General features: G+C 42.0%; 1 long non-coding RNA gene across 20 annotated transcripts in view; it reads right to left on the reverse strand.

The window, feature by feature from the left end:
• LOC101752086 overlaps positions 1 to 13994 on the reverse strand; it is a 66079-nt gene extending 52085 nt beyond the window's left edge. For 11 of the 20 annotated variants that reach the window (XR_005839557.2, XR_005839542.2, XR_005839539.2 and 8 more), the window contains exons 1-5: positions 11900 to 13994; positions 10806 to 10876; positions 9168 to 9314; positions 5987 to 6182; positions 1642 to 1751 (exon numbers count right to left, since the gene is read on the reverse strand). This is a non-coding gene — a long non-coding RNA (uncharacterized LOC101752086). Of the gene's footprint in view, positions 1 to 1641; positions 1752 to 3157; positions 3294 to 5986; positions 6183 to 9167; positions 9315 to 9436; positions 9587 to 10416; positions 10485 to 10805; positions 10877 to 11688 lie in introns of those variants that run through there. The other 9 variants (XR_005839544.1, XR_006931406.1, XR_005839556.2 and 6 more) reach the window with 8 other exon arrangements.
• Between the last annotated feature and the right edge of the window lie 32 nt (positions 13995 to 14026).

Genomic DNA, 14026 nt, shown 5'->3' on the forward strand with positions numbered 1-14026 from the left:
TGCTGTTGTTTTGTGTTTCTTTTTAAATAGTTTCTTTATTTGCTCAGAACTCCCAGACTTTGAATACTGACTTCCACTCGGCAGTTGGAATATTGCCTTTTTTGTCCCCTGCAGAATCATTCCACTTCGTGATATATTGCTCTGAGCTTCGGATAGGGTGTTTTCATCTAGTTTCTCATCTTCTGCATGCTTATATTCGCTGCTTTTAATTTCCTTTTAAGAAGCTCCTGCATTTTTGAATAGGTCCCATTCATAAGTTAGTTATTACTGTGAAGTAGTTATGGGGGGAATCAAATACCCTTAAGACAATCTGTCATTAACACCTCAAGAAAAAAAAAAAAAGATAGGTATCAACCCAGGTATTTCAAAAGCAAGCAGGCTTTGGAGGAAAGAGAACACCCCCAGCTGGAAAGGAAAGGATGGAGAGCACTGCCACCACACTGCACCCTTGTGGCTTACAGGAATTAACGATTTATGTCATGGCTAAGCTGTGCTGCTTTTTGGGTGGCTGACAGCATGCTCATGTGGAAAAAAAAAACAAACTGATCTCACAAAACAACAACAAAAAAAAACACCAACTCAAGAACAAATACAAAATAGCTAGTATTGGGCCAGCCTCCATGGGATGCAATGTGAGCCACACACCCCCTTTCTCTGCAAACCAGGGCAAGCATGCAGGGGAAACAGCTCTTTGGGCCACCAGCCAATGCTGAGCCAGACATATCAGCAGCTGGTCAAACTTAGCACCTCTAGGATTCTGGTCCTTCTCAGGATACCAGTGTGTCTGGGTAACTTTCTGCTCACAGCTGAGGGTGTCCCAGCACAACAGCACCCTATCTGCAGAGACAGGCTCCCACCTTGTGCAGACAAGATGTACAAAGTGCATTGTAAATGGGAATGCAGAGCAGGCAGCTGGCAGCACCCAGGCAGGCCTGCAGACACACAATAACTCACACAGTGAGGTGTACCAGATGTTTCAGCCTCACATGGAAGCCACACGCATGTCCTACTGCCGGAACTGTGTTTTGCCTCCTGCCGTGTTACTCTCCTGCAAGAATGCTGGAAAATGCTGGTGGCTTGAGAGTTACTTTCCCTTCCTAAAACTGGTGGTACCACAGGTTTGTGTAGTCAAGTAAATATCAACAGGAAATAAATCACAGCTTGGAGAAATGCTGTTCTCCACCCTTCCTCCAGCATCACTTGTTTACACTGCTGCGCTGCAATCTGAAAAATGCCATCTATAATGAATACTAACTAGTGGGAGTCTCTCTCAGCAATGTGTTACTAAGCCTGATTGCTGTGCAGTATAATACACCAGGAGAGAGCGGGGGTTGGCTGCGTGTCTCTGCTTCATGCAGTCATAGAAACTGTCAAACCTAGGTGCCTCTGCGATCTCCAAGCAGCATGTCTCCCTACAACCTTTCCTAGCTACCCATTTATTTTTAAAATGTTACCTTGTTACTGTAGCTCTGTTCTTTCAACCAATTTTATTGTCATTATTATTTCTATTTAAAATTCGTGTACTTTTGCAATTTAATCTTTTTTCCAAGCCAATTCACAGCAATATGTTAACTGCTGCCTTGTAATAGAAGTCACCTAGAGGTAATATTCAAAAGTCCTCACTATTAAGAAATGACTCACCTCTCTGTTACAAAATCTGCACCGAATTGCCTTTCACTCCTGCCCTCGGTAGATTCATGTGTCTCAGCTCCATCACCAAGAACACTTCCAGCCTCGCGGTGAGCGCCTGCCTGCGGAGGGCACACACAAAACCAAAGGATGCCAGAATGACAGAACACTTTTCACGCACCGGTGATTTCTAAAGTACTTCTGCAGCTCCTCAAGCTATAAGAATCAGGAAGGAGAAGGGGACCTACGCTGAAGAAGATGGTAAAAAAAGGGACGAAGTAGTAAAGCATCCTAACAGGTCCCCTGCACACCCTTCAAAATTCCTGCTCTCAGAATGGAATGCATCTGCCTATATTTTGGGACTCGGAGGGTACTTTGCATTTCCCTCCTCTGCCAGTAGGTTACATATTCCAAACACTGCAAGGCACAGCTATGATAATTCTATACAACAAAATGCACAGAAAAGAGGTACTGACCACAAGGCTTGTAAATGCATGATTAAGAGTTTGTTGAGACATGGTTGTTTGCCCTTTAGAATACTGAATTCGGGCAAAACTCAAGTTTCTGAAATCCAGCAAGGGGTTTGTACTGATGCAATGCATGTTCACTGTTCGACTGATATACAGGAGCATTCATATAAATATACACACACCTCCTGCACACACAGTACCAAAAGCAGGCATGCTTTGAGACAAAGCCTAATGCTTTGCTTTGGTGAGATCAAACTTAACTGTCAGGTGGCTGTTTTGAACTGGAGATAGGAGAACTCATCACACACACACTTACAATGAGCTGTGCAAAGGTCATTCTGTTCTGTGAATAAGTCCGTGTCAACACTGAACATATATTAGAGTTCAGAAAACACTTTGCTGAAGAGATCCAGGCTTTCTGGGTTAAAAGGTTATGAAATTTATTCTAATCTCTATTTCTATTTTCTTAGATCTTCACTACCAATCTATTACAGGGAAAGAAGTTAGAGCAGCTAAATTTAAGGTTTCCCAACTTCTTTTATATGACTCTGATCATATCTCTACAAGACTATTCAGAGTTGTAGGACAAAATGTTCAGAATACTCCCAAGCTAACTTGAAATTTCTTATTCATGTAAAACTGAATTTGCTCCTTAATTTCTCAGACTGATTTTTTTTTTTTTCTGTTAAAATATTCCTTTCACCATTTTCTCGAGAGTCTTTTGTGTCTCCGTGCTTTAGCACAGGTTTTCTCCTAGTAAGAAGTCTATATCATTGCCTTCACAACTGTCCTTAAAGTTCTTACATGTTGAAGCAACTTGAATCATTAAAAGTTACATTCTGCAAGTCAAACAGAATAGCTAAGGCACCAAAAGATTTAATTTCCAGGAAGAGAAAAACACCAGGATAATCTGAATTATTTCTTAAGCACACAGAAACAAATAAGGAGATGAGGGCTTGTCAACATTAACTCCTCGTGAAGAAATCAAGGTGACTCTAATTTCCCTCTCTGGTAGATAAGACTTTGCAGATAGGGAAAAAGCAGCAGATGCCACATACCTCAATGTTACTGAGGCATGTAACTTTTCCCACATGACATTCACGAGTGCATGAACGCCCAAGTTGAAGACACAACACAAATCTGGTTGGAATCCACACTCTGAGATGAGTTTCTAATGGTTCGTTGTGAAATTTAAAGGAGAAATTGAACAGTTATTCAGCTTTCATCGGTTCCATTCAATATTTTATTGATAGCTGGGCTGAAGAAATGGACTGTTTATTAAACCTGCCAAGATTAAATCTGTGAAGAGTGACTGCAAATACACAGGAGATAGAAGTATTAAAAACTTTTGACAACTTGGACAAGCTGTCTATAAAAATAGGAATCATCTCAATTGCAATAAGCGTAGCATTTTAACCTAGGCGGGAGCAAAGTACACAAATCCAGCACATGCATCAGGTGGGCAGAAAGCAGCCTGCAGAAAAAAATACCTGGAGGTTGTGATAGCTCAAACACTGCATGGATACATTAACAGAAGAATTACCTACAAGACATCTTGCAGGTCCTCTTACTGTATTCAATATTAGTAATGCCTCAGTGCACAGGCATGTCCAGTCTTGGATAATGCTCCTCAGGAAGGGCTGACAGGGCAAGCAGCAAGCATAACCATGGCTAGAGGTCTGGAAAACATGACCTGAATCCAAAGGCTGAGAATAGGAAATGCTCAGAAGAGAGAAGACTGAGGAAAGAGGCAATAACAGTCCTGACAGGATCGGGACAATCAGGACAGGTGCAGTAACAGTCCTGTAGCTCACAAAAATCTGCCACAGAATGGAAGAGAAACAACATTTCTGCTTATGCCACGAATGCCATAATAAAGCGGGTCTGATCCTGTTGTAAAAGGAGATAGACTAAGTAATAATGTGCTGAGATTTCTTCCAGCTTCATTCTACTAGGATTCTGTGCTTAGCTGATGCTGATCAGTTTGTCTGTACTCAGTTTGTCCTGATGTACCCTAGTGACTTCATACAGTAATTGCTCATACACATTTACATCATTTCTGCATTAACATCATCATTTAGGTTACAGTGTTATACCTTCAACTTACCATCTTACGACTATCTGTCTTACAAATACCTTATCAAAATGCTATTTGCCAAACCAACTTGACTTGCAACTCATTAATCAGAAGCCATTTTAATAATTAGTGCTCGAATATTAATTCACTAAAATCTTTGTATTTTAATTTTCCTTTCTAACCAGCACAATGGGTAAAGGGGTTTATAAGCATTTGGCATCACTGCTTTCAGTCTCAAAGAGCCTAAATTAGAGCTGCTGCTGACAGTCTCCCATTCCACTCACATCTATAGCTATGACAATTTTAGAAGAAAAAAAAAAAAAAGCATAAATCTTTGGCCTCTCAGATTCAAACTCACAGAAGACATCAGACCACTGCTGCTGCCATCGGTATCTGGTCTACTCCCTATTGCAAAAACAGAACCAGCAACACCTACACCCATTCTGACATCAAGAGATACATATTTGAATTTTTTCTCAGATTATCCATTTTAGTGATTACGCTTCTCATATGAAGAATGTATTCCTAATGTCTGCCACTGCAATTCAACCTGTTATCTCCAGTGTGCACAGAATAAGTTAACTGAATGACACAACTGCTTCTTAGTAGCAGTTGCTTGCTTCAGGTGCCAAGGGAAATCATTGCTGCCTTATCAAACAGTTATAATCAATTAGTAATATTGATCAAAACTAGCTATAGCTCAGCTCCCCACAACTTACCAAATTAAATGGTTGCATTGCAGTATTGTTGGAAGGAGAACAAAGACCCTCACAAAGCTGTGCAGGTTCTGAGAGTTATAAAAATATAGCTCAACTTTACTGGCATACAATCAGTTAAATCAGTGTTATATAAAACCAGAAATAATGCAAGCCACAGACTTTGTTAGCTCTGTACATCCTCACATCACTGTTAAACTGAGTTGATATGTCAGAGAGAAAATCCAAAAGATTTCAGATTTATCATATTAATTCTTTACATCACCCTCTCAAGAATTCACACTGCTGTCATTTTCTCTTCCATTCTGATTACCTTCTTTGCAACATATTGATTTTCTTACTTTTACTGAATAATTCCTCATCTATTATATCTATAATTATTCTAATAATTAAGCATGCCTTTTCATCAGCTAGCAGCTAATTACTTCTGCTCCTACCCAGCTTGCTCAGAAAACAGTCAATTCATCTGTATCCCTTTCACTCTCACTGTTGCTAAGCAGTCAATGCCAGTCAGCAGTGGCACAGTAACTGGCGTTGTATGGCTCACTCTGGCTTTAAGTGTATTCTGCAGCATCTGACTGGTGGTGCCTTTCAACCTCCAAGCAAATGCTTTTCACCAGTAAGCAGGCTTTAGACACATGCTGAAGTGCAGCACCTGTTGGTAAAGACTGCTTATCCCCCCCCACTTCAGAGAAGCTTTGGAGCTGTTAGTAAGCAGCTACTACTTGCTGCAAGGTGCAGTTTGCAATTGGAGAGATCCAAAAAGAATCAGCTAGAAAGCCAGCCTCTACCACCTGCAGTTTTCCTTCTTTTGTTGTCAGGCCTTACCCATGATTTGTTATGTGCAAAAGGAAGTTATGAAGTAGACATAGCTCTCACTTCTCTGGCATTATCACATGCTATCCTTCCAGACTTCTTGGTACACCATCCCAAGTCAGGTAACTAAAGAAGTGGACATCGTCAGCATGACTCTGACATCTCACCTTGGTTCCCACAGCCTAATGCAACCAGTCTCTGCTCCAAAACACTCAACCTCGTATCAAACTTCAGTGATGTGGTGACAAATCAGCCCAGACTGCTTTTCCTCCAGTTACCTGTTATTTTGTTGTAGGTGGGAGAGAGTAGCTGATGCTCGAGAGCAGGGATTCCCACAGGCTCCAGCCCCGGCAGCCACTTCCTTGCCTTTTCACAGTTGGTGGTGAAATGTTAGCAGCTGATCTTTCCAGCCTTCCTAGACAACGGGCTAGGCCAAAATCCTTAAGCCTTTCACCCAGTTTGTGATTACAGATTCTGAAATTAAAAAAAAAAAAAAAAAAAAAAAATTAAATGTTGGCAATTGCAATGGTTGTGCTTGATTCCAGAGAAGGGGAATTCAAAAAGAAAAAAATTGTAAAAATAAAATTAAAAAAAAAAAAAACACTCGGAGAGGCAGCCAGAAAGGCAAAATGTTTTGAGATGGCAGATAGACTATTTTAGGATTCTATATTGGAGGCTCAAAGCAAATGCATATAACCTGTCAAAAAAGACTTGAGAGAAAAACAAAAAGCTAGCATCATAAAACAGCAGGATCAGGGAGGCTGTTGGAAGTTAAAAGGTATCCTGCAAAAAGCTGAAGTTGTGTTTGAAAAAGGAAAACTAAAAAGAACATAAATTCTGGCAGACTAAATGTAAAAGCACAATAATGTAGACTGAAGAAAGAGTTTAGAAGCAGTTTGCTGAAGAAATAAAAAAATTGTAATAAATCCTTCTTGAACACATCAAGAGCAAGGCGCTCACAAGAGCCAGTGGGCTATGTAGGTATGAAAGAAATACTCAGGGAAGATAATGCCATAGCAAAAAATCCAAAACATTTTTTAAATCACTATTTACCTGGAGAATCTCAAGAAACTCTGAAACCACCATCTCGTTTGGAAGAGATTCATAGAAGGCCTGTCCTAATTTAAAACATTGTTAGGAGTAGATTACAAAGTAGACAAAATGCATACTGATCTATCACTGGGAGCGGATGATATTCATACAAGGCTTTTATAGAATGTTAAACATGAATCATCTGAGCTAATACTTATAATATGTAACCTTTTGCTGAAAATCACTGCTATTATCAAAGGGCTGAAAGGTAACTAACAAGAAGTCAGATTTTAAAAATAAATCCAGCAGCAACTCAAGAAACCACAGAACACTAAGACTAATGTCCATACCACTCACGTTGGTGGAAGCTCCAGTAAAGATGAGAATAAGTGAATACATGAATAAATGTAACACATTAAGGAAAAGTAAACACTGTTTTTGCAAAAGGATTGTGAGCCTACTAAATCCGCTGGAATTCTTTGAAGGCATCAAAAGCACACGAGCAACAGAGATCCCGCTGAGAAATTTTCCCTGTATTTCCAGTTCACCCCAAGCTTCCATAAACCTCAGACATTTAAGGTGATCTCTCCTCAAAACTAAACAGCTGTGGTCTACAAGCAAAGACCTCACAGAGATAAATAACTCATTAAATATAAGAATTGAAGATTAGACTAAAGGATGAGTTTTCTCAGAGGAGAAAGACCATCAGTGGAGTCCCATGGGGATGCGTAATAAGGCCCGTAGTGTTCAGTGTATTCAAAAATGATCTGGAAAGAAGGTGGAATAGCAAAATGAAGAAGATTTCTGATTAAAATGGAATTCATTAGGAAAATAATTACTGCAAAAATGTAAAGACATGATGACACTGAGCAGACTTACAATAAAATGGAAGAGAAATTTCAGTGCTGACAACTACAATCTGGCTATCTAAGAAAAGCAACACTAACTTTCCAAACTGAGCGATGCACTCTGAACCAGTTTGCACAATTTAGGAATCACATCTTGAAAGTATAAAGCTAGTTCTATGAATACATCACCTTATTGCTCAACAGCAGTCAAAAAAAGAAAGAAAATCTTAAGTTCAGAATTCTTAGGGAAAAAAAAAGTATGACTGTGTCACTGTGTGAATTCATGCTGCATCTGCTTCCCAAATATCAAGTGCAGTTCTGGTATCCTCACCTCAAGTAAAATAAAAAAGAAGAAGAAACAAAAAAAAAAATCTCTAAAAGGAGAAAGAAATGATACATGGCAGAATGACAAACATGATAAGGAGTACAAAAACGCTTCCATGTGAAAAACAAAGTTAGCATGCAGAGGTTGAATAGGAAGCGATGACTTGCCATTTGTCTTTCCCAATTGTACTGAGCAGGCCAGGTGCCAGCAAGGGGAAATGGACATTGCACGAGCACTCTGTCACCTGCCTTTTTGTTCAGCTACTGAAGCCTTCATATTCTGTCACAGGAATTTCAAGGCATGTGTAAGAATTACGACAGCTAGGTTTCAGGCACAGATTTCAGACAATCCCAGCACGATTTCAGGAAAAAACATATGGGGAGTAAAGGAGGAACAAAAGACTGCTGTACTTGCAGTACTTTCTGTGCCTGTTACTTCTAAATCATCACTCATTAGAGGTCTCTGCTTCCTTTCCCATCTGCCCTTCCCACACTACAACTTTAGAATTAAAAGCAAAAAAAAACCCACCACAAAACCATCACCACAGAACACTTAGGCAGCATTTACTAACATTTAACTGACTACGGCAACCCAGCCAGGTTGCCTCCATAGCATTTTAACACAGCTCCTTTCACCTTTTTATGCTTCTCTCATTTTTCAAACTCATTTGAGCATTGTGGGTTCGGGTTATTAGCTTGGCTCCTTCAAGGACAGCACTGCTTTCCAGTCAGGTGTGCAGTGGATTGCACCAATTGGTCCCCTACCTGCTGACAGCCTTAAACTACTGGTGAGCTATTAATAATACGAAAGCAATCATTTTAATTGCAACCTGGTGTCTAGAATTTAGGATCTGCACAAAGAGTTCCTTCTATCTAAAATATTATTGTCCCATTGTGCATTTTGGAGTTTAGCTCTCATTAAAAGTAATAGAGGGAAATAGTCTGTAGCAAACTGAATGTGTTTGTTTTCACAGTTCACCTCCTGCTCCTCTACATGAAAACATACTCTCACTCAGTGACAAGACCACAGCTGTTGCCATCTTTTAGTTACCTGCTGAGTGCAATATTTAGCTTGAGGGACACTGAAGTTTTCTGTTTGTTAGTTATCAGGTCAATAACTCTCACCTTATCACTTCACTTTCCATTCTGTTGATAAAACCTGTCAGCCTTCCTTGAGTGGTTCCTGGCCCTCAGAAGAAATCACATTAAATTGGCACAACCAAGTAAATCTGTAAGGGATGTGCTCCTGACTTACCAAAGGGAAGGGGGGAGGGCTTGAATTTCCCTCCCCACTCCTTGCACAGCTCCGATGTCCCAGTACTCAGAGCTGTGTTGAAATCCTCCCTACAGATTCAGCAGTTCCAATCAGCTCAGGTCTTTCAATATGGCCTAGAGGAGATGTCTGTGGAGCCAAAATTGATATGGTTAAGTGCAAGAGACAATAACCATTTCTTCAAGTATAAGCTAAAAATACCCAGAAGAAAGTGGAATTTATAATGGAGATTTTAAAGATCTGTGACATACCAGAGCCTGCACAAGGGTTTTAATGAGAGGGAAGGCAATTTAATTGGTCAGCGAGGGCAGCTGCTTTCCTGGGTGAGGGGTCTAGAACAGCTCACATTCCCATTTAATGCCACGAGCATCACTGCTGTGCTTAACATGGCTGCAACAAGCCTGTGGTACAGGAGCACATCATCAGAATCGGGAGAACCTTGATAATCAACATCTCTGTGCTGTCAGATCACAGAGCTGAGCTACAAGGAGGAAGCAATAAAAAGAGGAGGCAAAAGCTGACAACGAAACATTTCCAGAGGTAATTGCACGACCAACCATCTTTGGTTGTCGACATTTGTTTAATTATTGTGATACAGCTCAGCGTGGGGCACGAAGTAAAAACAGCCCATTAAATTTTAAGGTCTGTTAATGCGGCGTTAACAGGGAGCTGCCGAGTACAAGGGTTAAAATCTGCAGGTCTACCATGTGAAAACACTTTGGGAGTGTATGTCACCGTTCAAAGGAAACCCAGAAATAACTTCCATGGACCATTCAATTATAGGCAATCACCACACAGCACTCCCTCTACTTGTGGCACTGCTCATCAATCAGGTTTTCTGTCATTATGTCTCTTCTCATAGCAGTCACCAAAAGGCTCTGAGCTCCCTCCGAATTCATGTGACATTTACTGTCAGGGGCTGTCAACACCAAGAGATTCTCCCAGGGCCTCGGAGTTCATCACAAAGCAACAAGATATATCCCCCAACCACGTTCCCAGCATCAGCTCTGGATTACAGTGACTGACTGAGGGGCACTGCAGCAGGCAGGGAAGAGCGAGCAGCAGTGCAAGCTCCAGCTTATGCCCACATATCTTCCCTTCCTTATTTTCATATTAGAAAAACACAACCACGTTAAGAGAAACACAGCTCAGGTTTTAAGTCTATGATTAATTATGATTTCCTCAAAAATGTCCCTTATAAGCCTATTAGTAGAAAGATGAGATTGTTTACTTGGAAACGTAGGCTTCCCATCTTTAGCATTGATCCTGCATTCATTGTCTGCTTAACAATAAAGTGACCTAGTGGAATAAATTTATAAACCTTAATAAATTGCAGTTGGCAGTATTGACAGAGTGTGTATATGTACATTTGTTTTTGTGTGAACATATTATAAGAAATCTAATAAAGTAAAACAAACACATTTTCTTTGTCTGTGAGCTGTGAAACTAGATCATCTGTAATTACAGTGTTTCAAGTAGACTTGGTCAGAGATGCCTGATATTTTTACCATACATTTCTAACAAGAGAAAAAATGTGCATCAAAGACTGCATCTTCCACTGGGTTACTTTGCTCAAGATGCAGAAAAAGGAAACATGGACAAAATAACTATCCAACTCACCCAAACACCACTGTGACACAGGAGGAAACAGTTCCAGCACACAGGGAATAAAGTTCCAGTGGCAAATGTGTCTTAAAGAAACAATGAGGAACGTGGATAAGTTGGTTTTGCCCAGACTTTAAAGGGAGACTCACATTAACCAACAAACAAAAGAGTGACTTCAATTCTAAGGCTTTTGTAAGATCTGAGAATTTGTATGATCTCTTAGAACTTCAATGTTTGATTTTAGCTTACTTTCTACACCCAGCCTCGTTTCTTCTCTCCACCAAAATAAATATATTTCCTAGGGAGCAAAGTATTTATTTTCTTTAAATTATTATGTGATAACAAACCCAGATCTCTCTGCCTCTTCAGGTCACTCGGTGGGCTATTCCACAGATCCCCATCATCTGAGCCCAGGAATCCAAGCAATTTTCCATCTGATTTATAGCCCACTTATCCAGCCCATACCTCACCAAACTGGTAAAGCAGTACTATGGGAGACAACGTCAAAAGCCTTGCTAAAGTCAATGTACACAACACACGCAGCTCTCTCTTTGTTCACTGAGCCTCTCTCATCACAGAAGGCAAACAGGCTGGTGAGGCACAATTTGCACCTGTCAAACTCACAGTGGCTGTTCCCAAAGCCTTCTTGCCCTTCACATGCCCTGGCTTTCCAGAGAAAGGTGTGCCACCACCTCTCCAGAGACCGAGGTTACGCTGACTGCTCTAAAACTGCCCAATCCCTCTTCCCACCCCTCCCGCATGTATGCATGATATTTGCCTTTTTCCAATCAACAGAAACCTCTCCTAAATTACCACGACCTTTCAAAGTGACCCTGCAAAGACATCACCTACTTCCCTCAGCATCCTTGGAGGCAAGGAATAAAATCCCACCACCTACTATCAGAAAAGCTGTAGTCAGGCACTCCGGCACCTGCAGCAATTCCTCATGGCTTATCACCTTTGTTCCCCATGTCCTTTCCACTCTCTCACTGCAAGGACACAAAGCAGCTGACCTGAGCGAGCACAGAACACGCAGCCCTCCTGCCTGCACAGCTCAGTCACACCACTCTACCACATTCGCCCCCTTAGCCATGTTACCCCACACCAACCTTGGCTATCTCCACTTGATTCTCACTCTGGACAGTCCCCTGCCTCATTGCACAGAGCCTCTCTCATCTCCTCTCCATTCAGCTATTTTCCTTTTCCAGAGTAGGAGCCATAAATGCGCAGCAATTGCACAACTGAAGTTGTTCCAACTCCTGTGGCATCCTCATGATATGAATCAAAACAGATTAGCTTTGCTATTGACTTGCCAGTTGCAGAAAAGACAGAGTATCACACACCAGGCAGCTGGGGACTTGAAAGAAAACTAGGATAACAGCAACAATAATTCTGTGATTAGCTGAGATCTTGGATAAACCCATAGCAACAAAGAAAGTGTACGTTTCTAGGAGCATTAATTACTGATACTACATTGATGAGAGAGAAAATTATGGCAAGATTACAGAATGGAGGTGCTTATATTTCTATTTTGCATCTAATTTTCATCTCCAAACAAACTTAGTAGCTTGGGAAATACATCTAGTAACATTATGGCAAGACAATCACAACATCCAACGTTTTATACAGATACATTTATGAAAACAGATAGCTAAACAACTTTATAATTACAGTATCAGGACAGATCTGTGGAGAAAATGATAAACAACGTGCCCCATATGATACTACAAAAAAAAAAAGAAAAAGAAGTATGAAGAACTAAAAGAAATCTAGTGGTTGGATAAAGCTTTCTGGATGACAGCAGAGTGATTCCATATCCCCTTAAAAGCCACATTCAGAGCTGAACCTTGCAGCCATCCACGCAGACAGCAGGAGTAATGCTGAACAAGAACTACGAGTTCATAACAAGAATTACCAGCAAAGGGAAAACCGTATTCTTGAAAAAGAGACAAATTGCCAGAATGACCAAGAATTTATGTGCCTACGGAACTAAGAAACAGATAGGAAAGTGCACAGTTTGGCTGCAACGAGCACAGGAGCAGCAACACTCATACTTCTGAAGGAATCCACCAGGGTAAGGAGAATAGGAATCACATCTATTTCTCACCCTGGTGCTGCTGATTGGGAACTCTGCCATCTCCTGCTGCAGCACAGCTGAACCAAAGACAGCAGTACGCAGAGCCCAGGACCCTCTGCGAGCACCCCCAACACTGAGCCAGGCTGTGGGCTGATAGAGGTGCTGCAGGCTCATTTAATGCATTATTTCACACATTTCCATTCACCAATGTTTCATGTATTCAATTTCCCACTTATGAATGTTCATAACTAATCAAATCACTGATTGCAGGATTACTCAAGTTTCTGATCACACCTGACATGACCTTTTTCATAGAATCAAAGAATCATATGAGTTGGAAGGGACCTTTAAAGGTCATCTAGTCCCACTCCCCGCAGTGAACGGGGACACCTAGAGCTCCATCAAGCACTCAGAGCCCCATTCTCAGCCTGACCTTGGAGGAGGCATCCACTGCATCTCTGAGCACCCTCTGCCAGTGCCTCACTTCTCATATAAACATCTTCCTTATACCCATCCTAAATCTCCCCTCTTTTAATCTGAAACCATTTCCTCTTGTCTCATCACAACAGACCCTGCTAATGAGTCTGCCCCCTTCTTTCCTGCAGCCCCTTGAGATGCTGACAGGCTGCTATAGGTCTCCCCAGAGCCTTCTCTTCTCCAGCTGCACAGCCCCAGCCCTCAGCCTGTCCTTGCTGGGAGGCATTCCAGCCCTGGGATCATTTCCGTGGCCCTCCAACAGGTCCGTGTCTTTCCTGCTCTTCTCCTTATGCAACAGAACTGCAGCCTGCCCAGATGCTGCCTCAGGCCCTCCTGCATTACACATAAGGCGCTCTCTATGAGATGACTAGATGCTATCTATATTCGTGCAGGCTGTGGCACGCTTCGTGCCTCCCCCACAGGGATGCTCCCAGGCAGGCAGAAGGCCTCTGTCCACAGAGCCCCCGAAGTGCAGCACAGCCGCCTGCCCCCAGGAGATTTATCCCCCTGAGCTACCGGGGACCCACTGCGCGTCCCTCTCCAGGGGCACACGAGACCACCCCCTCGCCCGGAGCCCTCCGGGCCCGCGCGTTCCCGCTGCTGGCTGCCGCCCCAGGTCCGGGTCCGCCACGCCGTTCCCGCGCTGTGCTGAAGGGCGGGCAGGGCGCTCCGGCTCCTCTCT

Source organism: Gallus gallus, chromosome 13, assembly GCF_016699485.2.
Source record: "Gallus gallus isolate bGalGal1 chromosome 13, bGalGal1.mat.broiler.GRCg7b, whole genome shotgun sequence".
NCBI lineage: Eukaryota > Metazoa > Chordata > Aves > Galliformes > Phasianidae > Gallus > Gallus gallus.